The 25,009-nt window shown below is 40.4% G+C and overlaps 2 long non-coding RNA genes across 4 annotated transcripts; both read left to right on the top strand.

The window, feature by feature from the left end:
• Positions 1 to 4,009: 4,009 nt before the first annotated feature.
• On the top strand, positions 4,010 to 5,494 carry LOC102020291. Of its 3 annotated transcripts, XR_262133.1 has the most exons (3): positions 4,042 to 4,077; positions 4,962 to 5,028; positions 5,155 to 5,494. It is a non-coding gene; the product is annotated as an uncharacterized LOC102020291 (long non-coding RNA). The 3 variants fall into 3 exon arrangements; XR_262132.1 differs by lacking the exon at positions 4,962 to 5,028 and having other exon boundaries at positions 4,010 to 4,077; XR_262131.2 differs by lacking the exon at positions 4,042 to 4,077 and having other exon boundaries at positions 4,507 to 5,028.
• Positions 5,495 to 15,090: 9,596 nt separating this feature from the next.
• LOC102020722 lies at positions 15,091 to 23,334 on the top strand. Its single transcript, XR_262134.2, has 3 exons — positions 15,091 to 15,650; positions 18,584 to 18,668; positions 22,218 to 23,334. It is a non-coding gene; the product is annotated as an uncharacterized LOC102020722 (long non-coding RNA).
• Positions 23,335 to 25,009: the final 1,675 nt, after the last annotated feature.

Raw genomic sequence — 25,009 nt, 5'->3', positions numbered from 1 at the left:
AACCAGTCTGCATGTTCTATACCCGGAACTTCAGTGATTGGTTTAAGGATGAACTCATGGCTCAAGTTTGTATAATCGGATCAATACATGTTCTACTTCTGAAGCAGACAGAAAGAAGGGTTTACTGTCTCCAGAATAGTTCCAGTGGTAGGGGGCTATAAATACAAGCCCAGAGCTGCTGGCAACCTTCTTGTCAATGAGAGGAGGAATCAACAGGAAAATAAAGAAGGAAGGAGAAAAATACAGAAAAGAGAATGAAACAACAGTCTCAATATCCACATTTGAGGCTCTGGATCCAGCTATACCTTAAGCAGGTTCTAGGCATGGAGTCCTCAGTATATGTCCTTTCTTGCTTGGGTCAATTTGAACTAAATTTCTGTCTTTTGCAACATAGAAGGGTTGCGTTATATTGCCACTTGGTGTGCTGATTGGTCAGAACATAAAGACTAACAACAAAACTGTAATGAAAGTTTGAAGAGCCAATCACGGTAATTACTCTTTGAGATTCCTATGTAGCACCTGGCATAGGAGACATCAGTAAGCCTGCATTGTTTTGGAGTTTAATTGTAGCAATGCAAGGAGAAGGCTCTCGAGGTGGGATATGATGAATTGCCATTTGTCCAGTCTACCATTTGGGGACAAAATCTTTAGGAAAAATGAGCCTCTTGTACTTTCATGGATGACACTCATATTTCTCAAGCACTTCATAGCCTTCTAACTCTGTGGGGAGTGAGCTTTGTGCATCCAGGAAGCTTTTAGGGTAATGAAATTACAACAAACGATACCAACCTGGGAGTGCTGCCTGAGGCTTAGTCATAGCTTCTTCCCCTCTAGTGCTGTAGCGCTGAGCTCTAACGTGATCTCTGGCATCCAGTGCCCACATTTAAAAGTCACTGCCAAAGGGCCTGCAGGTCAATATTACCCCCACACCCCATAGCATTTCCTCACATATTACATTAAAAAGATACATCCCTTGGAGAGTTGTAAAGATGTTTTAGTGTAGAGCATATATTATGAATGTTTCATCGTTACTCCTCAGGATTTATTTAACATTTTACTCGACAGTCCCTTTGGATTTTTGATTGATTACTAGGCAAATTAGGTAGGAAAACTCTTTCTGTCAGAGATTTCCACGTAGTATCTACAGTGGTGATGTTAATGAGAATAGCAGGCCTTTATCCAGCAATTCTTATGTCAACCACCCTGCCCAGCAGTTCACAGGTGCTCTATTGAGGAAAATACTATTGTCTCCATTTTAAAGGAACTGAAGTTTAGAGAGCTGGGCAGTCAAGTTCAGAGCCTCAGCCAAGGTCCCTCTCACTTCAACGCTAATGATTTCGATGGTACTCTGTAGGTCATCAACCTGAGGTGGGTGGTGTTTCTATAACCACTCTGCACCAAGACGATAATGAAGCTTCAAATATGCATGCATCTAGCTGGCTGGATCTCAGGCAGTGTGATTCCAAGCTAATGTGAGAAATGCTTATCCTCATCCGCCCTGATTACCATGCTTCCCTGTGTACATAACCTAACATTAACTTTGCTTTGAGAATAGAGATAAGGATCGGATAAGTTGGAGAAGTAGGGTTCACTCTCTCCCTTTCTTTGGGATTCACAAACGTACAACCCCGTTCTTCCCTGCAGGGAAGAATCTAGTTTAAGCTGATTTTTCAAATGCTTTCAAAATGACTTAATTATGGAACCTTCTGATGGTTTGTTGTGTTTGTTGCTTCCATCCAATAATGACAGTTAACATACTGAGTATATTAGAAAAAGAATTTGGCCTTTGGCTTCTCCTCCTAAGACCCCTCAGGCAACAGTATGAGAAGAGAAATTGGCCTGATGTTGATGTAGGAAACCCGATCTTTAGCAGGAGGTTTTCAGTTTCTTTGAAAGTCAAATCACAATTATTAGATTGACCGGACTTACTTCTCTTCCCTCCGTGGACATATCATCCTCAAGGATCTATGGATTACATTTGTACTGATGACTCTGTTAGAAGCTAGAACACTGCCAAGCAGTTGCATCTTTGTCAGTTTCTGAAGTACTTTGTGGAATCTATAGTTCAATTTGTACAGTATTTCCATAAGCCTTCAAGACTTTAGGACTCTTCGTGTGCACATAGCCTCTCTGTCAGCAGCACCGACCAGTAATTCCCACTGGGAATGGTACTGTCTGCCGCAGAGCACCCTGGGAAACATCTGGAGCCAGTGTTACCTGTCACAACGGAGAGGAGTACTGTAGCATCTAGTGGGTAGAGCTCTCTCTCTCTCTCTCTCTCTCTCTCTCTATATATATATATATATATATATATATATATATATATATATCTTAGAGTGCACAGGATGCCCTTAACACAAGTAAGCATCCAATTCAAAACATCAATAGTGCCAAGATTGAGAGCACTTAGGCTAGTCTGTGTTGACAGAACAAAAAACCATGCAGTACAACCTTGAAGATTTAGTATGCTGTAAGATTTGGGGTTATTATTTTCTCATTTATGCAAGATCTAATGCTGATGTGTGTAAATTGTCACCTTCCTGAAAGAGTTTCCTCCAAGTGGTACCCAGATGATGCAGGCCTTCTTGGAGCTTACTGTGTCTGAGAGTTTCACTGTCTCAGAAGTTGTAGTTACCAACCAGCCACACAAGCGAAAAATAACATAGGTGATTAAGCATATCTTTTCAGGTCCAAAGCACAAAGAGGATGCACGTTCTTTCCACCTACATTATGATGCTAAGATCTCAGTAATGTGGGTATTGCAAGACTCAGAGGGAAATAGCCTGGTTGCACTCTCAAAAGAAAAATGAGATGTTCTGATGAACACATTATATCATCTCTAGCATGCAGAGAAAGTTCATTTTGAATAAATGCTGAATAAAAGAGGGTCAAAAGCCAAAGTGTTTACATAGCAATTAAAAGTGGGAAAATAGTTTTAATTTAAGAGACTAGCTCTGTTTTGGGGAACACAGCTCTCTGGCCCACCCATACATAAGGATTCAGGCACAAGAATTAGTATTTATTAGTGATCCACAACCATCAATCACTTGGGGCACATTAGCCCATTAAACCACTCTGTGACATCGTTATTATACTTGTTTCATAGAAAATGTCACTGATGATCAGAGAAGTCAAGATACCAGTGCAGTTACACACAGTAAATAAGTTTCAGAGCAAGTACAAAAATCAAAGACAGATTACAAAACCCTTGTTCTTTTATTTTCATCAGCATTTTTCAAAGTTGCCTTTGTCACCTACTATTCCTATGAAAGTGATCCTTGCCAAAACAGACCTATTAGCTAAATCATTTGAAAAATTCTGAATACTATATTTTCCTCTTGAAAAAGTCACAATGCCTCTTACAATATTTAAAGCATATGTCTTGTTTTCAGACCAATTAAAACAATTAGATAAAAGATTCCTGAATTTTCATTACAAATATTAATATTCCATGTAATTAAATGGAACAATCTTGGGAAATACTGCTTCTTCACAATATTTCTGTTTTCAAATTGGAATTTAGTTTTGTACCCACACCCATCCTTATTCAAATGCACCCAGGCACCTAAAATCCTGATTGAGGAAGCAATACAGTGGACCACAATGTCATTAGCCGGAGATCTGAGAGACAGGAGTCTGGTTCTCAGACATGGTTAGAATAAGTTTCCTCCTTTAGATTTTGGTTTCATCCTACATAATTGAGGTAACACAGAGTTAGGTAAGATGTGGCACATAGGTCTTAGCATCTATCCCAAATCAAACATGCTTTGTTTTGCTTTATGTTATTTTATTTTGTGTCTTTGTGGATTTGCTGCATTCATAATCAATATCAATTAATGCCACCTCCTAAAAAAGATATTTACTTTTGTCCTATTTACAGTCTTGCTGGTAAATGGCCCTACTTATTTCCAATGCACCTGTGGTCACATCTCAGGGCCATTTGGGGCTCTGAGTGTGTGAACTAGCATAGGTCTAGAATCTGGAGAGCGGGCCGAGAACCCTCAGCATTGTGACTTCAGCTGGTTCTCTGCCCAATAGATCCAGAACAACTGCCTGAACACATCAAGAAACCCCAAGGTTTGCTGGCACTCATATTTAATCCATAAGCTCTTGTGACCAATTGTACATTGCCACAGATCTTTATGGGACATGTACTCTGAAACTAAGGCCTAATGAAATATTTTGTCCCTGTAGGTCATTCTGTAATTATCCCTTCCATATGGGCTTTATGTTTGGGTCCCCCTAGATTTCTCTAAGTTTATGGATGTTGAATGCGCCTATCTGGAACCCTGTGTTGATGAGGATACTAAGGCCAGATTCAGTAGAAGAGAAGAATTCTTGGAGTGGCAAACAGTACTCCAGGTGCTATAAATTTGCCACCTCTGATAGAGAAAGCCTAAGGTCATTTTAGATAGAGGCCTAAGGTCATTTTAAACCCTAACATACTCTGATTCAATTTGATGTGAAATGTAAGAAATAATTTCATCTCCTTCCACCTACAGATAAAATGTGGTGAGGAAAAGGATGAATTATTGACCTATGCCTGACCTATGAGCTCCTGGCCCAGGCTAAAGTGCAAGGGAAAGGAAAGGCTGATACAGAGATCAAAGTCCAAGGGAAAGGAAAGGCTGGTACAGAGCTCAGAGAAGCGCATGGCTGACCAAAGCTGGAGGGCATTTAAAATGATATATGGCATTTAGAAGTGGTATCTGAGTTGGATTTTGAATGATGTGGGGGATCTTACATCCAGAAATGGGGGAAAGAGGTCCAAGCAGAAGTAACACAAGATGTGCTTGAAATTGGTGACTGCCTGGACCAATGGGAACATTTAATAACTCTGAACATGAAACAGAGAAAAATAAAGGAAGGACATACTAAAGCCAAGGAGGTGGATTAAGGTTGCCAGGTACCCCCAAATGCCAGATTCTGGAGTTTGCTCACTTCCCCATGTCCCACGGCAGAGCAGCTGCATGGTCACTGCAGTGATAGTAAAACCAACAGAGTCTGCACAGAGGAGCTGATTTTCAGGTGAGCTTTTACCTGCACACTGCCACCTAAGTTCATTTGTGGGATCTGTCCCCTCCACTTCCTCTCACCACCCAAAGCACCCTTCCTGGGACTAGGCCTAATGAAATGTTTCCTGTTTAATTTCAGCTCTGCTGGGAGGAGCCCTTTTATCTCTGCTGCTTCTCTGCCATCAAAGCCCACTCAGCCTTGAGTAGCTGCCCGCCCCCTTGCTGGTCCCATCCTCCCAGAATCCTGCCTGGAGGTTTTAATTCAGAGTCTCAGAAGACAAGCAAGGGGGCTGCTTTTGATTGATCCGTCAAACACAATCCCTTCATGACTGTCTTTGGAGACTCAGGCTCCAGACATGAAAGATAAAAACAGGAGATGCCAGCTTGGTTTGAGATGGAAGAGTGTGCTGGATCTTTCTGTTCTTCCTTTAACTCAGAAAAAAATAATATACAACATAAAATGAAAGCTTCCTCTCTCAGCTCAATCAGTGCATTGTTTTCCTGTCTACCCATCTTGTTTCATTTCCCGAATGAATTTTTACTTCTTTCAGAAGTGATAAAAACCATCTAACATTTATCGAGGTTTCTCTGATCATTTGATGTACATTCTAGATACTGCTTATATTAACCCATTTCATCTGAAGCACTGTTTTATGAAGTGGGTACAATCATTAACCTCATTTTAGAGATGAGAAAATTGAATCATGGAAAGCTAAGTTGTCTGTCCCTGATAACACAGTCGTTAAGTGATGGAGCTGGGATTTAACAACAGGCATTGTGTTCCAGAGAACCTGCTCTATGCCAGCTTGCTAAGCTGTATCCTGGGCATTCTATTCTTGGGGTGACAGTGGATGAACTTGATTCATGAGGGAAATTTATTACTTCAGGATCAAGGTATTTTTCAACTATCTCCTGAATGCAAAGATAAGGAGTGACAAATAATTCATGGATTAAAAGAACTAAAACATGTAGCCAAATGACTGAGATCAGCATTGAAGGAGGTTACCCAGGCTTACCTAATTTTTTAGTCCACAAAATGGAAAACTAACGTCCAAGATAGCAAGGTCTTTCAACTTTGGGGACAGATGAGAAACCCCACACACGGGTAAAGAACCAACATTACATGATGTGAAACATAGTCATAAGAAGTTGGCTGAGATAATCCAATTCCCTTTTGATAGTTCTGGTCAAACTTTGGGGCTGAGAAAGCATTAAAGAGTTGAATCTAATATAATGAACCTTTCTTTGAATAATTAGGCTGTATACAAGTACCCAAAATTGACTGTGGTGTGCATGGGATGCAAAGTCAGGAGTCAGGATGGACAATATGATAGGAAAAAAAGATTAAACACACTTTGAGATCAAAGCATTCTCATATAGAATGAGACTTCCCCCAAAGCTAGTTGGCATAGAGCAGGTTCTCTGGATCACAATGCCTGTTGTTAAATCCCAGCTCCATCACTTAACAACTGTGTTACCAAGGACAGATAACTTAGGTTTCCATGATTCAATTTTCTCATCTCTAAAATGAGGTTAATAATTGTACCCACTTCATAAAACAATGCTTAAGATGTAATGGTTTAATATAAGCAGTATCTAGAATGTACATCAAATGATCAGAGAAACCTCGATAAATGTTAGATGGTTTTTATCACTTCTGATGAGGTTCTGGGATCATACAAAGAAAATTTTGTCAGCGATCATAAACTCACACCTTGCAAATCAACAGGGCCCTCATGGAGAATTTTTGGCATGACCAGCTCAGATTTTGTTCTAACTGGATTTTCTGAAACCATTTAAATTTGAATTCAGCCATGTACTGTTAATAAAACAGAAGATTCATGTCTTAGTTCCTTTTCTCTCATTGCTGAGTCAAAATATTCAACCCCAAACTTAAAGGGGAGAAAATTTATTCAGCTCAGTTTGTAGAAGTTTCAGTCCATAACTGGTTGGCTCCAAGGTAGGGTGGCACGTGGCAGAAGGGCAACATTTCAAAGCTGTGGAAGACAGCAAAAGTAACAAGAGCAAAAGGGGAAAAACAAACCTCTTTCTGCTCCTTGTATCTTACCCAGACTGCTGAGATTAGGGCAGTGCCAATCAAATCAGTATACTAATCCAGCAATCACCCAGCCTTAATCTCAGCAGTCTTAATTTCAGCATTGCACTACAAATCAACCACACAATCTAGATTCAGCTGCCTCTAAAAAGCCCACCCTCATGACCGCATGAGGCTCTGGGGGGACATCCAGACACAAAACACAATTCACAAAACTTTTAAAATTTCTTAGGAAAATTTTTCAGTAAAGGTGTTTTTAAAAGCTCTTAGAGGAATGGGAGTATAGCTTGGTAATAGAGTATATATTAATATTTGCTAAGCCCTGGTTTCCGTCACCAGCATCAAACAAACAAAAACAATAAACAAACTTGCAAGAAAATTCAGCTGAACTTGAGTAGCAACTACTTTTTTGGGTTTTTTGCCTCTTTTTGTGGTACTAGGGATTGAATCCAGGATTTCACAAATACTAGGCAAACTCTCTAGTACTGAGCTGCCAGAATGTTCTTGATTTTGTAATTCTCTGGCTTCAGTCTCATGAAAGCTGGGATTATAGGTGTGTGCTCAGTTTAACAACAACCTTTTAAACATTTCCTTTTAATTTTAAAAGTTAAAAAAAAACTGACAAAACAACAATGAAGACAAAATCAAAGCAACTCAAAAACATCAAAGATGGTACATTACCTCAAGACAAAATGATAGAAATTCACAATGGTTGCTATATTACATGCCATTATCTTCAACGAAGTTGCTCAGTACATTAGACATAAGAATGTAAGATTGATCAAACAAGCAAAGACAGTAACAAGTAAAAAATAAAAATAAATAAATAAAAATAAATTTTAAAAAACCATAGGATAGCTGGAATAGGTGTATTGCTGATGTATGTGGTTTATTGAAAGGAACAGTCAATGCTTAAAATTTTCTTTTTTCTTGACCAGTTTTACACACTTGAATTTGGTAATTAGAATGACTGATCTGAAAACAATATGCAGTATAAGAACGGTTGTTGAACTCCTACCATTTTGTATGCTGAAGCTCTGCAACATTTTTGCATTGTTTTGAGACAGGTTCTTACCATGTAGTCCAACCTGTCCTTGTACTTGCTACAAAGCTCACGCTGGCCTTGAATTTGTCATCCTTCTGCCTTAGCCTCCCAAGTGCTAAGACTACAGTCTAGTACCATCATGTCCAGTGTTGCAATCAGCTTAAGGTGCTTTTGCTCAGTGCAGATGTAAATCATGAATCTTCACCGTGCAGCTCTGTTAGTAGTCCTGAGGTCACCAGATGATACCAGGTAATACTGGATGCCAACAGTTGACACTGCCAGCTGCTGGTCACTGCCACTGCCAGCTATCACCATCTGATGCTAGAGTGCATTGGACAACACAGGTTAACTCTATTGTGTGCTGAATTACTGCCATTCATTTTCATTGGCTGCTGTTTTTTGTTGGCTATTGGTTTTTGGAGTCCTTTAGTGTTAACAGCTCTGTTTATTTACTTTGTCCACACTATTCAAGATAAAAATCCTACGTAGATTTCCAGGACTTTTGGAGCCCATACTACCAAAAAAATAAATCACAAAGAGTTTCAAAGGAACGAAGCAAGTATTTTAATGAGGTCTATGCTGCAACATAGGGGAACTAATACACAGGCGGGAGCTCTCTTAGGCCAAAACCCAAGGATGTCTGGGAAGTGTTACTTACGTAGGAGCTTATAAGCCTGTTTCAGTGAGAGAGAGTGCTGAAACCAGGGAATGCTTTAGAAGGCTTGATGTGAATGCTGGATATGCAAATAAGGGGCCCAGACCCCTCCTTTCCTAATCATAGCCACTCCAGAGTGATCTCTGTCTTCAAACTCCACAGCATGGGTTAGGCTGGGGAAGGGATACCACACTGCCTGTCTGGCTGCACTCATGTTGCAGTGGAGAATGGCTGTTTGACAGCCAGGGAGGAAATGCTAGGTAGCCAAGGAGGACACTGAAGCAAACTGATCCTGCTCATTGTGGTGCAAGGGGGAGCAAAGGGGAGCAGGGGAGAGGTACAGACAGCCACCAGCTAAGTTGCACCATCCCCTGTAGCCCAGAAAAATTAGTTAGGCACTTCTCCATCTCACACATAGTAGCTGCTTTTTATACAGTGCTTGTGACCTTTGGTTCACTAAGGGCATTGACACTGTGTATATTTTCTTCAATGGATCTGTCTTTTATTTGTGAACTTTGAGGAAGAGGCTTTATAGATTCCTTAGGCATATCTGTTTTTAGCCATAAACCTCTCTGTTTTCTACTCATTAAACTCCACCTATATCATTCATTATGGTCCAGGGTGAAAAAAAACAGGCAGAAGATATACAAAGATGGATAATGGTTTTTCTGCTGACCTCAGAATGACTTGGCAGAAGCTGAAGAAGATTATTAAACCTAGAGATTATTTGGTTTTGACCATTTCTATGAGACCCGGAATAGGTTGTTTTAGGCGATATATAACTTTCTTAGAGGAAGTTAATGAGTTGTACCTGGTTGCCTATGCTTCCAGAAGATCCCAGGCACTATATAAACCATTATATTAAGAATTGTTGATGAAAAGAACCATCAATAGATGCTCAGAACAGAGGGTAAAAGCATGATGACAATACAATGTTTGTGTGATCTCAAACTGTCTTCCCTCAAGATACTTACTATTATATAGAGAAAAACAGCAACTTTGAAGTGGAGAAGCTCAACAGACACTGCATGAGACAAAGGATCAGAGCAACTGTCTCCACTGATGGGACGTCAACATGTTAACCCTGAGGTGCTTGACTGAAGAAGGAGCATCATTCCTGTGGTACTCTTGCCCAAAGTGCAAAGCATCCCAAAAAGTATGAGGAAACATCAGGTAAACCCAAATTGAGAGGCATTTTATAAAATATTCTCCAAAGGCATCCAAGTCATGAAAGACCAAGAAAGCCTCAGGAATTATTACAATTTCAAGGGAGCAACAAAAACAAAAGTGTTCAAATGCAATTTAAGGGCTGGACCCTGGAACAGAAAAGAAGCATTAAAACCAAGAGGCATTGGAAAAACCAGTGAAGTCCAAGTAAGGCCTGGAGATTAGTTAGAAGCAGTAATTTCATGATCATGATCACTGCGCCATGAGAATTCTTTGTACTGTTTTTTCAACTTTTTCTGAATCTAAAATAATTTCAAAGTACAGGTTTTTTTTTTTTTAAAAAAAAAAGATACTAGAAAGCACATTTATTAAATGTATTAAAAACTTGATTTTTTAGTATTATCTCCACAGCTGAGTATTCTATCCTTTGTTTTACACTTTTTTGCTATTGTTAAAAAAGACTACTTTTTTGTTTTGAAAAAACAAAGCCTTTCATCAAAGTAATACAGTCCATGGTCTACCAAGTTATTAGTGCTAAATGCTGCAGATTAAAAATAGCATTTCAAATATGACTCCTTAGTACCAATCATTTCCATTTAAAAAACATTACTTTTCTTTAGTATTTCTTTCCCTTCTCTTCTTTTCCTCCTCTTCTCTCCCTCTCCCTCTGTCTTTCTCTCTCATGAATTTTTAAGAATCCACTAAAGGATTTGCCAGATTCTGGCAGAAAGCACTATAAATTACCTTACCGCCCTCTCTAGAGGAGGCCACTGCAGAGGCACCAGCCCACTGGAGAATAAGGAAGCAGAGGCCAAGTGAACCTGAAAGGAGGGAGTGCTTTCTCAGAGATACAAAACCTGTGTTGTGAGGAGAGAGAAGCAAACACTGATTTGTTTCTGATAGTGCTGGATATGCCAAGCACCCAGTGATTGGTTATGAAACAAAAGTTCTGATTATTTTCAAATCTCTGTGGACACAGAGCATCAGTAACTGGTGAGCTATGAAAACAGAGCAAGAACTTAGTTCTACTAACCATGGCTCGCTCTCTCTCTGTCTCTCTGTGTGTCTCTGTCTCTCTCTCTCTATCTATATCCAGCTTCCTGTCACCCTGGCTATGGCTCACATCAAAGGGTGCTCTCCTTACACGAGTGGGTCCCTCCTGCCCCACACACTGATCACTCTATCCTCAATGACGTCTCCTCCTCTTGCTTCACCCTGGCACTTCAATGCCAACCAGGCTACTCATAGATGCTCCCCTGTCCTGCGAGCATGCTGCTACCCCCAGCAAGGTGTCTTACTAGGAATGCCTGTCTCCCTGCTGGGGCCAGTACCTCCAGTGGCAAGATCATTTCTCCCTAGTAGGGCTTGCACAGGGTTGTAGTGAGACCAGGAGATAGACAAACAATAGGCAAGTAGGACAGGGACATGAGAAAATGGAGATAAGCACCCAGAAAAGTAGAACACAAGGGAAGAGGCTCACTGAAAGGGCCCCAGGAAGCTAGAAGACAGCAGATATCAGGAGCCTAGCTAAACATAGCAACCACATTGCTTCATTTTCAGGAAATAGCCCAACAAAGTGCGTATACATCTTTGATCTTGGACAGCACCTCACCATCCTCCTTTGGAGCCCCTCTTGGCTAGTGAGAGCTTTTTCTTTGTTCACTCTAATAACCTACACCTGCGTCTTTCCCCACTGTCCTTTTCACGGACTTCATTTCTCAAACTGTTCTGAACTAGAACCCAGAGAGAGAAAGTTGGTAACAGTAGCCTTGCATGGTGATACCTCTTCCATCCAGGCTCTACACACTCACTCCTTTCTCTCTCCCTGTGTAGATATCTTCTTCCCCCGAGCCATTTGCCACCTCCTCTCCAACCAGGGTGTCTACACTGCTCATCCCCTTTATACCAGCTGTTGAACCGATGAAGGAATGGAAGAGGAGGAAGGAATCTTGTCCTTTTACCTATGCTTTTTATTCTCTCTAGAAAACTTCTTTAGAAGCATGCAGGTATGTTTCTGTTCCCACAGTTTGTCAGTAGACTACCTAGCCAACTCCCTTCCCCCCTCACCACCAAAAACAGTTTAAATGGAATCCACCTCTGCCACCACAGTGGTCTTGGTTCCTCTTTGTCACCTCCTAGCTCCTTCTCATTATCAACTCAACTTTTATCACAGAAAAGTCTGGGGAATAACAGGGCAGTTAATGCTTACATTTTACTACAAGGGTCAATTATAGCATACACACCACCTTTTTGTGAACTAGGAAGAGACCGTCTTTCCTCCAGGGAAACACAGCTCCTTGGTACAGTGCAGCATTTGGGGAGTGGGCATTCATTTCCCACTGCTCAGTTGTACTCAGGAGCCTATCCTGCTGGTAAGCTGGGTAGCTGCACAGCTTTGAGTCACTTATTCAGTTTGCTTAACCTCAACTTCACCTCAGCTTCCTCATACATAAAATTAGAGAAACTTAGAGCACCTATCTTAGAGGAAGTGGCAGAATTAAATGAAGTCCGTGTTTCAGAAGCACTCACCACCATGCCCAGATGATTGCAAGCACTCAGTAAGTGACTTTTATAAGATCCCTACTTCATTATTTGGACTTCATCAAACGCTTATTTTTTGCCCTGCTCCGACTGTTAAGAGTCACAAAAGCAAAGATTGTGCCTGACCTATGTTTTGTTGTATTACCTGAACCTAGAACAGTATCTGATATCTGATGGGTATTTAACAAAAATAAAATAAATGAATGAGACCTTCAAGATCAGATAGTATATCTAGAATCCTGCACAGATGCTCATGATAAGTATGAATTATTAAACCTCTCTCCTCCTTTTAAAACATTGCAAATTTCAGATACTCTCTGACCTCTCCCTTGAACTTTTCCCAACAGTTTGAAGCATGTATGTTTATCATTTCAAATATTTACAAATCATAAAATATTAAACATACATCATCCTTCATATTATAGACTGCTTATGCATGGGTCTGTGGCAGTCACAATATGGTACCCAGCTTCCAAGATGGCCCCAGTGATCCCTGTTTCCTGCTATTTGCAGCCTTGGGTGATTTCCCAACCTAAGCGGGCCTGGCTGGTAAACAGCTGAGGACAGAGGAGATGGTAATGACTCCCAAGGCTACACCATAACAAGCTTCATGGCTTCTCTTTTTGTTTCCTGGAACTTTGGCTCTGGGCGCCATCATTCAGATGATTAGGCAGCCCTCTGAAGAAGACCTTGGAGAAGGCTGTTCCCCAGCAGCTGCTCCCCAGCAGCCAGCACTAATGTGCAGCTTGTGTGTGAATCTTCTGATCATAGCTCCTCCACCCTGACAAGCTTTATGAGCTGCCACCTTGACTGAAACTTCCAGATAGGCCCCCAGCTCTCCTCAGCCAGCCAAGCCACCCCAAGTCCTGACACACAGAACAGGTGGGAGTCAATAAATATTTATTATTTTGAGGGATATTTGTTTATTCAGTAGAAGATATTGGTATTATCTAAACCAATTTTTGAAGTGATAGCTTCAATTTGTAATTTTCTGCACAACTGCCCAATCATATGTCTTAAGATTGCTAAAAGAATATATTTGAAAGTGTCAGTAATTTTCTTACTGCATGTTACTGGTTTTGTGTGTGTGTGTGTGTGTGTGTGTGTGTGTGTGTATTTAGGCTCTCTAGTTAATTTTCAGGATATTCTTATGAAGTCAGCTCCTATGAAACCCCTTTTCAGATTAGAACACTGAGGTTCAAAGAGACTGCACTGCTGGAGATCAGACAGCCTGTAAGTGGAGCAAACCAGAACTGGACTCAGTTTTTTCCAAATCTAGGACCCATGTTCTTACCTGTTGTACCAGGTCAGCTTCCTGTGGAAGTGTTCTTGATTGTTTGCCAAGGCTTGGGATAAGTCTGTAATATGCATTATCAAATTTGAACTTTATCACTGTGAAGCTTATTTTAAACATGAGAAAACTATGGCATTAGAAGCGAATGCTCCCATACACTGTTTGGGGAAAGCAGCCATTCAACCAAAATTGCCACATGCTCGCGATGATAAGCCATGTGACTTTCCTCCAGCTCATTTCCTGTGGGTGGATATGTGGGAGGCACATTGGCAGTGAGAGGGAGGGAAGAAGAGAAGAGGGAGGTTAGGAAGAGGGAGGAAGGAAAGCTTAAGAAGTATAAGACCCCTTCCCCGCTTAAGTCAGAATCTGGGGTGGGGCACAATGAAGACACCTCTTTATCGCAAGATGGGAATGAAGGGTATTACAGACCAGAGATCTTAAAAGGATTCAAATGGGTAAATACGTGATAGAAGCTTGGCTGAATTTTCAAAAGGAAGTGATAACTGGGTGGTGAGGGAACATACTTTTCGGTGTAAGGAAGACAGAACTTGTACTCTCTTCCCATTGCAGGCAACAGGCACTGTGGCCCAGAAAAATTGTCTGTCTGTCTGTCTGTTTTCCTTCCTTTGTTCCTTCCTTCTTTCCTTCCTCTCTTCTTTCCCTCCATTCTTCCCTTCCTCCTTTTCTTCCTTCTCCCTTCCCTTGTTTCCTTCTTTCCCTTCCTCCCTTTTTTTCTTTCCTCCTTCTCTCCTTCCCTTTCTCCCTTCCTTTCTTTTCTTCCTTCCTTCCTTCTTCCCTTTCCATTTCCTCCCTTTCTTCCTGCCTCCCTTCCTTCCTGCCTTCCTTCCTTCCATGTTGAAAATCTGGACTTACAGAGGAAACCTCCTGACTTTTAACAGTTAACAGCTAATTCTTTTATTTTATTTTTAAACACAATGTGTAAGCAGAACCTGCCTGGCAGCCTGAAAATCCCCGCCAGCTACATGTCTGTGGCCTCTTTTGCAGAGAAACACAAGGTCATGAGGTGGCAAGGCTGAAGGACCAACTGCCAGGACAGAGAACAAAGAGAAGGAGAAACCAAGAGGAGTGCCATACAACTCCTGGCCTAAAGGCTGACGATGAGCCATCAGCCATGGGAAGGTGGACCAGGGTGGGGTGTGAATCTTTAGAAGCTGCTGAATGAGGTGTAAGCAGTGGCCTGTCCTCGTAACTGTGGGCTTTGTGGACTACGATCTTGAAGAGAAAGAGTGCTGTCAACTCAGAAGGAGTTTCAGACTAGAAGCCTCTTGGCAGGCCGAGAGCTCTATTCTCTGTTGAAGTATCTGATCACTGGCAGTTTCATTCCCTCTTCGTTTCCCTTTTGACTCTTGAACATAAGGGATTGAGCACAAACTGGCAGTGAATGATATCCCTCCCAACTCCGGGTGATTATGTGCGTTAATAATGATGAGCGTGTCTATGTAATATTTGCATGAAAAACTGTAGACATCTGGTGGCGTATGCTGGTGTGTGTGGTGTTTGTTGGGAAACAGAAGCAAAAGCTAAATGCTGATGAAACGTGAAATCTAACCGTTCTGACTAAGACTAAAAATAAAGTCGGCAGGCTTTCTGGGTTTTTGCACGCCAGCAGTTTTGAACCACTCACACCCGCTACTAGGTTAGGTTACCGTGGAAACGCTCCGCTGTGCATATACAGCAAACGGAGTACACAGTTCGTGGGCCTGGACCCTGGGGGTCCTATTACAGAATTTTGTATGTTTAGAAATATTTTGTAATAAGGCCCCTGGCGTCACTTATTAGTAATGAAATGTGCAACTGCCTCCATCCTCATCAACAACAAATTTGTTTCTTATGGAAATGAATCGTCATGCTTTCAGGTAAGAGTGTGTGTATGTGTGATTGTGTGTGTAATTTTATCTTCCTCCAAGTGTGATGCTACAGTTAATATTTTTTCTAGGTAATTCTGCTTTTCTCCTAAGCTGCAGAACCAGTCTGAAATTTCTAAATTTTGTGCAGAGCAACCAACTTGTAGTTTTTGAGCCCCAGGTCAGAGGCAGAGACCCAGGGAAGGATGCAGGAAGCTCAGGATTTGCAGGTGTTTTCTTTGAAAGTGCAGATTTTTAGGTAATGGCAGATGTTCAGCATCACTAGCATTGTGAATTCCAGGAGTCTTGGCTGGGAAAACTTTCGTTCAGTTGTAAATTTTGTGCTGTTTCAGTGTGGTTAGAGTAACATTCATATAAAGGATCTAAAAGTGAAAAGAGGACTGTGATTTTTCTTTTCATTACCTGCTCTGAGTGGCTGGGAGAAAATGACTCCTCCTGATATTTACCTCCTTGGTTCTTTTCCAAAGTGTTAATCTAAATGTCCCCAGTAGCAGAGAATGGAATGTTCTTCTCTGTTAATGGTTTTCAGCCTGTTTCAGGAAGGCCTGCAGTTTAACACTCCCTGGTGGCCTCTGTGAAGTTATCAGAAGGATATGCCTCCCAGAAACTGCAGATAGCCTGGCACTTTCTCTGCAAGTCACGCCACTAACTCCAGATGCCCTGGCCACCACGTGGACTGGTTGGGGGTTCAAGCTATTCTTGCAAATTGCAATTGATACGTTATGGAGGAGGGCAAGTAGGGTCCTGGGGTTCATCAGACCTAGAGTGCAACACTGGCTCACTCACCAAGACCTTGGATCATTTTTGTAATTATCCTGTGCTTTTTCCTCATCTGAAAAGCTGAAACACTAAAAGTTACCTCCTCGAAAAGATTAAAGGGTATGGAGCTATATAACATTTTGAAACTAGCCAATAATAAAATAAAAACGTATAAGAATGATTAACACTTAAGTAGTGCACACTCTGTACATGATACACTATGTTGAACACTTAATATACATTTTCTTGTTTTAGCCTCACCATAACCCTTTCAGGTGAATAACATTATTTCTGCCATTTTTACAGCTGGAAGAAAAATAAAGGCTTAGAGCAGTAAATACTCTGTCTAAGGTTTATAAAGCCATTTGAATCAGAGCTCGACATAGAGCTGGCTATTAAGGATATTTTTTATTCTACTAGATGAAGGCAGGGCAATGGTTTTATTAATAAGAGAGGTGGTGCTGATAATTACAAAATTGGCCCTGCAATTTTAAGAGGCTGGAGGCTGGGACTGGGGAGTCAAAGCCAACTGAACTCTTGACAGATTCAGACTGGTAGAAGGCTTATCAGGAAAAAGATTCCATGTACTATCCAAATATGAAGAAAAAAGATAGATGACTAACTGGGCAATTTCATATTGGAAATGAACCTGCCACAACAAACGGTGAGGATATTTGTGTGAACAGCTCTTGTGGAGGGTCTAAGGATGTGTTCTCCAGCATGGAGGAATCATGCCGTCTCTTCTCCCTGGCACTGGGGTCAACGTTGCGGAGAGCAGTCCCGGTCAGAGCTACACATGCCAAAGTGAGACTGGCAGTAATGGGGGCTGTTGGATCTAATGCCAGAGATAGTCATCTCGTCTGCTCAAAAGAAACCACAGTTAAATTTTAGATAATGTGTACAAAAAGGTAAACCAGCACAGCAAGGGTCTGGCTCCCCACAGATAGCTTTGCTGGGCTGCAGCACTGCCCCCTAGAACTTTCTGTGGTGATGCAAATGTTTTAGATCTTGGTGGCTCACTATGTTTATTGAGCTCCCGACATGTGGACAGTGTAGCTGATGGTGAACTGAATGCTTGACGTCTTTTAATTAATTAAATTTTAAATTTCACTAAACATAATGTCTTTCATACAGAGAGACCTGAAAAATGAGGTGGAGGTGTGCAAACCAGTGACTATGAGGAAGGCTGTAATTTCAGGGTTCAGAGGAAGTGTTGAATCTATCCCCTCCCCCTCTGCAAACTGTGACCTTGGGAAAGTTAAATTGTTTATCCAAGCTTAGGGCAGCCATCTATAAAAACAAGGCAATGTTGGTAAAATGATTAAGAGCTTGTTGTGAGAATGGGATATTTTACATAAGGCTTTTTGGGCTCAAAACAGGGGTAAGAGAATACTAGTCATTATTATTAACAGCACTGTAACTGTCATCAGTACTTTGTAATCAAAGGATGCACAGGTTGTTGCAAAGAAGGAAAGAGGAGATGGAGGGAGGAGAGAGGGAGAATATTAACTCTATGGTGATTGAGCCAGATGCAGAAGAAATACAGGAGCATAATTTACGCAAGGGGCGATATTTGAGCTTCACTGGCCACAGATGATGGATGTACAATTGCTCCACAAGGTGACAGGGGGTGATTCAGGTTGAAGGTGCGTTTGGGTGTGTACTGTGTTTTGAAGGAGTCTGTATTGTTTGGGGAACTGGAGAACCACAAATATTGAGTGTGTAGGGTCAGGTATGAGCAAGATCCTAGGACCTAACAACCACAGGAGAGGTTTTGGAGTGTTTTTTAGATTATAGTGATCTATCATATGGATTTATGGAGGGAAGTGAGATCAGATTTTCATATCGAGAATAAATCTGGCTGCTGTGGGTGAATGAGTGGAGGGGGAAGGAGGCAGAAGGCAGAGATATCAGTAAGAAGGAGATGTGGTACAAGATGACAAGTCTCTGAATTAAGTCAGTGGCCATGGTCTTGGAGGGAAGGGTGGATCTGAGAGGTAGATTAGAGGAAAACATGATGGGCCTTGAGAGGAAAGTGAAATTGAGACATTCAGCATCAGGAGCCGGATTAAATAAATAGTACCAACAATAGTGATCACTTTGGTTAGTCTGTCCATGGTGCTTTTCACTTTGCAAATTGTTTCTCTCCTACTATCCTCCCATAGCCAAATGCATACCCTGAAAATTAAAAGACAGGCTGTGCAGGAAGTGATGGGTCCAGGCTCCAGTGTGATGTTCAGTACACAGCGGGTGAGTATCAGGGTCAATGTTATTGTTAATCCTTGTTCTCACTGATGTTGTTGGAAAGTTAAGTCCAAACCAGAGAGGACCCTTGAGAGACCAGAGAATGTTACATAGAGAAAGCATTCAGAGGGCCCTTGCCCTACAGGTGGGGATATTTGGAGGGCCTTGGACCATGTGGTTCTTCACAGGCTTTCCTCGTTCTGCATGTAAAACTGAGTATGTGGCTGATACTGTGCCTTATCCCTTGTGTGCTCCCTCCCAGCTTTTGGCTTGTGTCTTTATTTGGACTTATCATAATGCACATAGCATAACGAAAAGAACTCTAGGAGTTAGGCAGTAATGGATTTGCATATGATTTCTATTAACTGGATTTTTTTCACTTGCTCGTTGGGTTTGGAGAACAGATAAGGAGAAGTAACAAAACATTGTAGTATCTCTTTTTTTTCTCATTGGCCAAAATCAGGGTAATATTATCCATCTTGTATTTGTTTCATGTTAGTGATATCTTGCTTTAAAAATAGAAGAGGCAAAGTGGCAGACAGACAGAGATATCCAATGATGAAGATTTATTTTTGTTCTGCGTCATGGTGTTTCTATGGCTTATATGACCCTAAGATTTTGGCTAGTAATCTGAGACAGGACCCCAAATGAAATGAATCATGTTTAAAATAGCCTTCAAGGCAGCTTGCTCTAAAAACTCATTAGCCAGACATGGTGAAACAGGAGCCCTGACACACACTTTCAGGCTCAAAGCTGAAACATGCTCCCCAGGGCTGATCCTTCAGCACTTACTCCTGATACCCTTCTCTCTCAGATGGACAGAGCCGACAAATCTCTTCTTTGATGGTTTTCTCAGTTTCGGACTGAAATAAATCTGGCAGTCAATCTAGCTCTGGCAACTGTGCCTCAGTGGGCAGGGGGTGCCAAAGTGGGTATTTTTCTTTCAAATTCAATTCCAGAAGCTTTAGGTTTCAGGGTGAAGAGCCCTCAAAGGGGCTGCAACACTACCTCAAAATCATTGCTGCCTTTTGGGGTAGGTTGTTCTGCTTTCACACCATGGTAGCATTTAGTCGCGTAGGGCATCTTTTGAGAAGTCAGTGATTAGGCAACATGAGGGAATGAGCCATATCATAAAAATTACTTTCCAAGAGCTTTTAAAAATTCCTTCAAATAGGGGCTGGGGATTTAGCTCAGCGGCAAAAGCGCCTGCCTGGCAAGCGCAAGGTCGTGAGTTTGGTTCCCGGTACCAGAGAAAAACCAAAACCAAAAAAAAAAAAAAATTCCTTCAAATATCCAGACTACTTCTTCTCTTTTTAGCTTTACTTATAGGAACATTTTAAATGATCATTCACTTTCCATTCTGCCTTCTTTTTTATTTTTACCTTATATTTTTATTCTTACCTGTTTGTAGTCTATCATAATTACATTCATTTTAAGAAGTTGGTGCATGTACAAAACACATCTCAGTTGTTTTTACTTCCCCTCTCCTAACCCCTCCCCTGCTCCAGCTCTAGATACCCTTCCCTTTTGCAAAAGATCTATCTCTTTCTTTCCTATTATCCATCCTTTATTTTCCTCTTTAAATTATTTATACTTTGTGATTCTCACATAAGAGAAATTGCAATATTTAAGTTTCTGTGTCTAATTTATTTCACTTAACATTATGGTCTCAAGGTGCATCCATTTTCTGACAAATGACTTGTTTATCTTTCTTTATGGCAGCGCAGCACTCCCTTGTGTGTAACACCACATTTTCTCATCTATTTGTCTGTTGATGTATGTATAGGCCACTTCCAAGATTTAGCTATTATATGTTCTGCTGCTATGAATATGAATGTGCATGTATCACCACAGATATTATACCTTTAGCTCTTTCAAAAAGATATACAGAAGGAGAACAGCTGAGTTGAATAGAATTTCTATTTTCAGTCTTGAGGGATCTTCATACTGATTTCCATAGTGGTTGTACTAGTTTACATTTCCACCAGCACGGTAGAAGTGTTCCTTTTTCGCCATAGACTCACCAGCATTTGTTAGTGTTTGATTTCTTCATGATAGCCATTCTTTATGTAGTAAGATAAAATCTTAGCATTGTTTTAATTTACATTACTGTAATGGCCAGAGATATTGAACATTTTTTTGTGTATTTACTGAGCATTTGCACTTCTGAGATGTTTCCTCTCCTCTCTTAAGTAAAAGTTCATTCAACACAATATGGCTTTTCCCTAATGAATTAAGGTCAGTGTCTAGCACATTCTTTGTTGAATATATATATATATATATGTATATATATATATACATATATATATATGCTTCAAGAGGGAAGCATATGCATTCCTGGAATAGACATCCCTGCATGACTCAGCTTTTGAATTACTGTGGCTGTGTTTTTTGGTATCTTTTTAAAAACTTGCTCTCCTTTCCCTCGTTGGATGTCTGGCATCTGATTTCCCTTCTTATTATCAACTCCTAGCAAACTCCTTTCTTTTTCTAATTGCTGGCTTCTAATCTGCTTCCCAGTGTGAAACTAGATTCTGAAGTCTCATTCTAATTGTTGTGAATGTACAAACACTTTGAGAGAGAGTATGGAGGGCAAATTCCCCTGAGTCAAAGTGCTGGCATCCAGAGTATCTCTTTTTTTTTTTTTTTTTTTTTTGCGGTACTGGTGATCGAACTCACGACCTTGCGCTTGCCAGGCAGGCGCTATGGCACTGAGCTATATCCTCAACCCCCAGAGCATCTCTTTCATGAAATATTCTCCAATCATTCAGAAGCTTGGCTATGTTTTGTTCATTGTTGCTATAATTTAAATGGAGGATCCCATCACAAATTCAGGTTGAAACTTTATCCGCAAAGTATTAACAGGTATGGCCTTTCACATCCTGTGGTGATCTCAAATGTCAACTTGATTGACTTGAGACTCACAGTTTTAGGTGTGTCTGGGTGGGTCATAGACACACATAGGATGGGACCTGTATCAGGTCCACCTGGGTCTTCTCCTGTGCTTTTATTCCTTTTTGCCATTCTTCCACTATGCCCTTCTGCATGATGTTATGCCTTAGAGCCAATCAACCATGGTTGAAATCCCTGAAATCGGGAGCCAAAATAAAGCTTTTCTCCTTTACATTGTATATATTGGGTATTTTGCCCCAGCAATGGAAACTGACTAATATACACCCTTAGAATAGGGCATAAAGTGGCAGGGAGCACAGCAGCAAGGCACCATCTTGGAAGAAGAGGGTATCCCCCGCCAGATGTCTGTGCTGATGCTTTGATCTTGGACTGCCTGGCCAAATGGATCACAAAAACTGAATGAGAATTTTACCATTTTGGCTTGGCTAGATTAACATTCTATGCCATTCCTGCATAAGATGGAGGGTGGTCATTGAATAGGTGAGCCCGGATCATATGAATGTTGGCTCAATTGTATCTAAATAAGGAGGAGGGCTTTGCTCCTAAGGGGAAATTAAAGTCCTGTCACTAAATAAAGGGAAGTGGGTACTGATAGGTAAAGCAACAGGTGTTTAATTCACTCTTCTCTTCCTTTCATTATAGGACAAAACTGCAAAATTCGGAAGGATTATCTTCAGCGTTTGCCTTAAGCCTCCATTAAAAGTTTAGCAGCACTTTACGAGCTCAAAGAAACCTCCACAGCAGTCTCTACAAAGCTGTTCCAACTACTTCTTTTCTGTTTACATGAAAGACAGTGAACTCACTGGTGATCTTAATACATACATCAATTAATTTAATTGACTTAAGGGTTGTTCTTACATAAAATGCTACTCTTTGGATTGTTTTAGAAGATATCAATTTGTCATTAAAAAAGAAAATACTGTACAGTAGCTTTTAAATATTTTTGTTCTGACTCCTTTAATGTCTGTTTTGCTAAATGCTTAGCCACAAAAGCCTGGGTTGAATAAGGGCTTCTTTGCTAAAATAAAAATAATCTAAAATGTAGATGTGTCTAGAACTATCATGAAAGTGTAAATTAATTAGCCACACTGAACCTCAATCAGTAGTGTCTCTAAATTCATCTTTCTTTTATGCCATTCTCTTTTCTAAAACATATTTCACTTGAAAGTAGCCATTCTGGTTACTAGTTCTCTTTTTTGAGCCAAAGTCACAGTCAGTAAGAAATTCTTGTGGTTTGTTTTTTTTTTTTTTACTATTGTAGTTAATAATTCATTAATAAATATTGGAATTTGGACTTTGTGCCAGGGGCCATGCTAAGGGCTAACTGCCAAAGGTGAAGATATGAAAATAAATAAGAGATTATCCTTATACTAAGAGGGTCCACTTTCTTTTGGGGAAATATTAAAATATGTATGGAAAAGTTACATTATACAATATCAAACAACGAGCAATGTCATGAAGCAGGTAGTATTCAGCACCAAACTATAACTACAAATAGAGTTATGTAGAGGTAGTACTTCATGCTGTGTGACAGAAGAGCCTGAGAAGAATTTCTGAATGGAAAGGGATGGAATAACAGTGTCTTGTGTGTCTGTGTTCCATGGTAAAACTTTATACATCTTTTTACCAGCTTCATGAAGGTATTTATAGAATGTAAAATTCACTTGTTTTAGCTGTACAAGTCAATGGTTTTTAAGTCAATATGCACAGTTGTGTAACCAGCATCATAATAAAATTTTATAACATTTTCATCACCTTACAAGACTCTCTCAATTTTCAATTAATTATTGTTTCTATTCCCTGCCCTGTACCACTAGGAATTTATTATCTTTGTATAATTTCCTTTTTTCTCGACTGATGTATAAAGGAAATTCCACAATATGGAGTGGTGATGTCCAGTTTTTTCACTTAATATGATGATTTTGAGGTTAGTCTATGTAGTAGTATGTATCAGCTCTTTTTCTATTTTTGAATGACTTTCATTGCCTAGACAGACTACATCCTATTTATCCACACATTAGCTGCTGCACATTTTGACTGTTGCCACTTTCTGACTACTACGAATAATACTGCTATTAATATTCATATACAAGTTTTTGTGTAGATATATGTTTTCATATTTTTGTTCAGTAGATACTTCAGAATACAATTGCTAGGACATATGGCAAACTTATGTTCTACTTTTAAAGAAATTATTTGTCTTCCAAAGTGGCTATATCACATCATACCCCCACCACTACTGTCTGAGGCAGAACAGTACCTACTTTACTTTGCTTAATTGTCATGTGAGCTCTATGAAGAATAAGATTAGATTTAAAAAGACAGGTAGTTTCCTTGCCCAAGGTTATCCATCACATAATGGGTGAGGCTGTTTTAACCAAGATTTAACTGATTTCAAAGTATTATTTCTCATGCTGTGACTGCAAGATTTTGGAGCAGTCTTTTGAAAGAAGGCTTTCAAATTCATATTCAAAGGGAAATAAGGATTGATTAATAATGCCTACCATGGGCAAAGGTATCAGCTCTGAGGCACCTGTACTGTCAGTGCTGACCACAGAGTAAAGCACATATCCCAATACCCTGTAATAATATGCAACTCTTCCCTTGACTCCTCATCAGTACTAAACTCAAGATTATTTTAGTATAATTCTCTTCTCGATCCTTCAAGCTGAAGGGACATTCTATCGCCTTATTACACTGGCTTGGAATTTTCTGCTTAATTTCTGTGTCTCCCATGAGGCTCAGACCACCGGCTAGAAAGATACTGTATTCTGCCAAGTATCCTGTGAAATAATAGAGTGCCAGGGCTGAAAATGATACCCAATAAATGTTGCTTTTTTTGAAAGAATCCAAGAAGAAAAGTGAGTATAAACTTCTACATTTTCCTCCCATTTTCAGTATGGTAAAGAAAGAGATGGGGACTTTGAGTAATGGAGCATATCTCAAGAGCCAAAGAAAGATGGAGAGAAGCCTTGAGTCCCCAAATTTCTCAATCATTGAGCTCCAGCTCACTGCTTGAGAGAAAATGGCCTCTGCCTGTGACTTGCTGAACGATTGATGTGACCCGTTACATTCTGCTGAGGCTGGAGTGTACTGAGGCGAAGGCTTTCAAGATGCAAGGCTCTCCTTTGGTTTACAAGGAGTGTGGTTTTCGTGGTGCACAGAGAAGAAATTACTGCAAGGAGGTTTTTCTAGCAATACTTAAACAGAAAATTAAGATGAAATCTAGACCTAATGCAGTTGGTCAGTGGTACATGTACACCATATAATTTTATGATCAACAAAGAAGGATCCAAAATAATATAACTCATCCAGCAAGGTAATAGAGCCCACTTGCTTTCCTTTTGCTCTTTCCTCTCTGTCTCTTATCAAGAAGACAAAGGGAAACATGTTAATGGTAGTTAGCACTAAATGGCAAAACGGTTGTATGTCCT

The sequence above is a fragment of the Chinchilla lanigera genome, unplaced genomic scaffold (assembly GCF_000276665.1).
Source record: "Chinchilla lanigera isolate Chin_1 unplaced genomic scaffold, ChiLan1.0 scaffold00041, whole genome shotgun sequence".
In the NCBI taxonomy this organism is placed as follows: domain Eukaryota; kingdom Metazoa; phylum Chordata; class Mammalia; order Rodentia; family Chinchillidae; genus Chinchilla; species Chinchilla lanigera.
The sequence above is the reverse complement of the archived record's forward strand: the minus strand, read 5'-3'. Positions and strand labels throughout refer to the sequence as shown.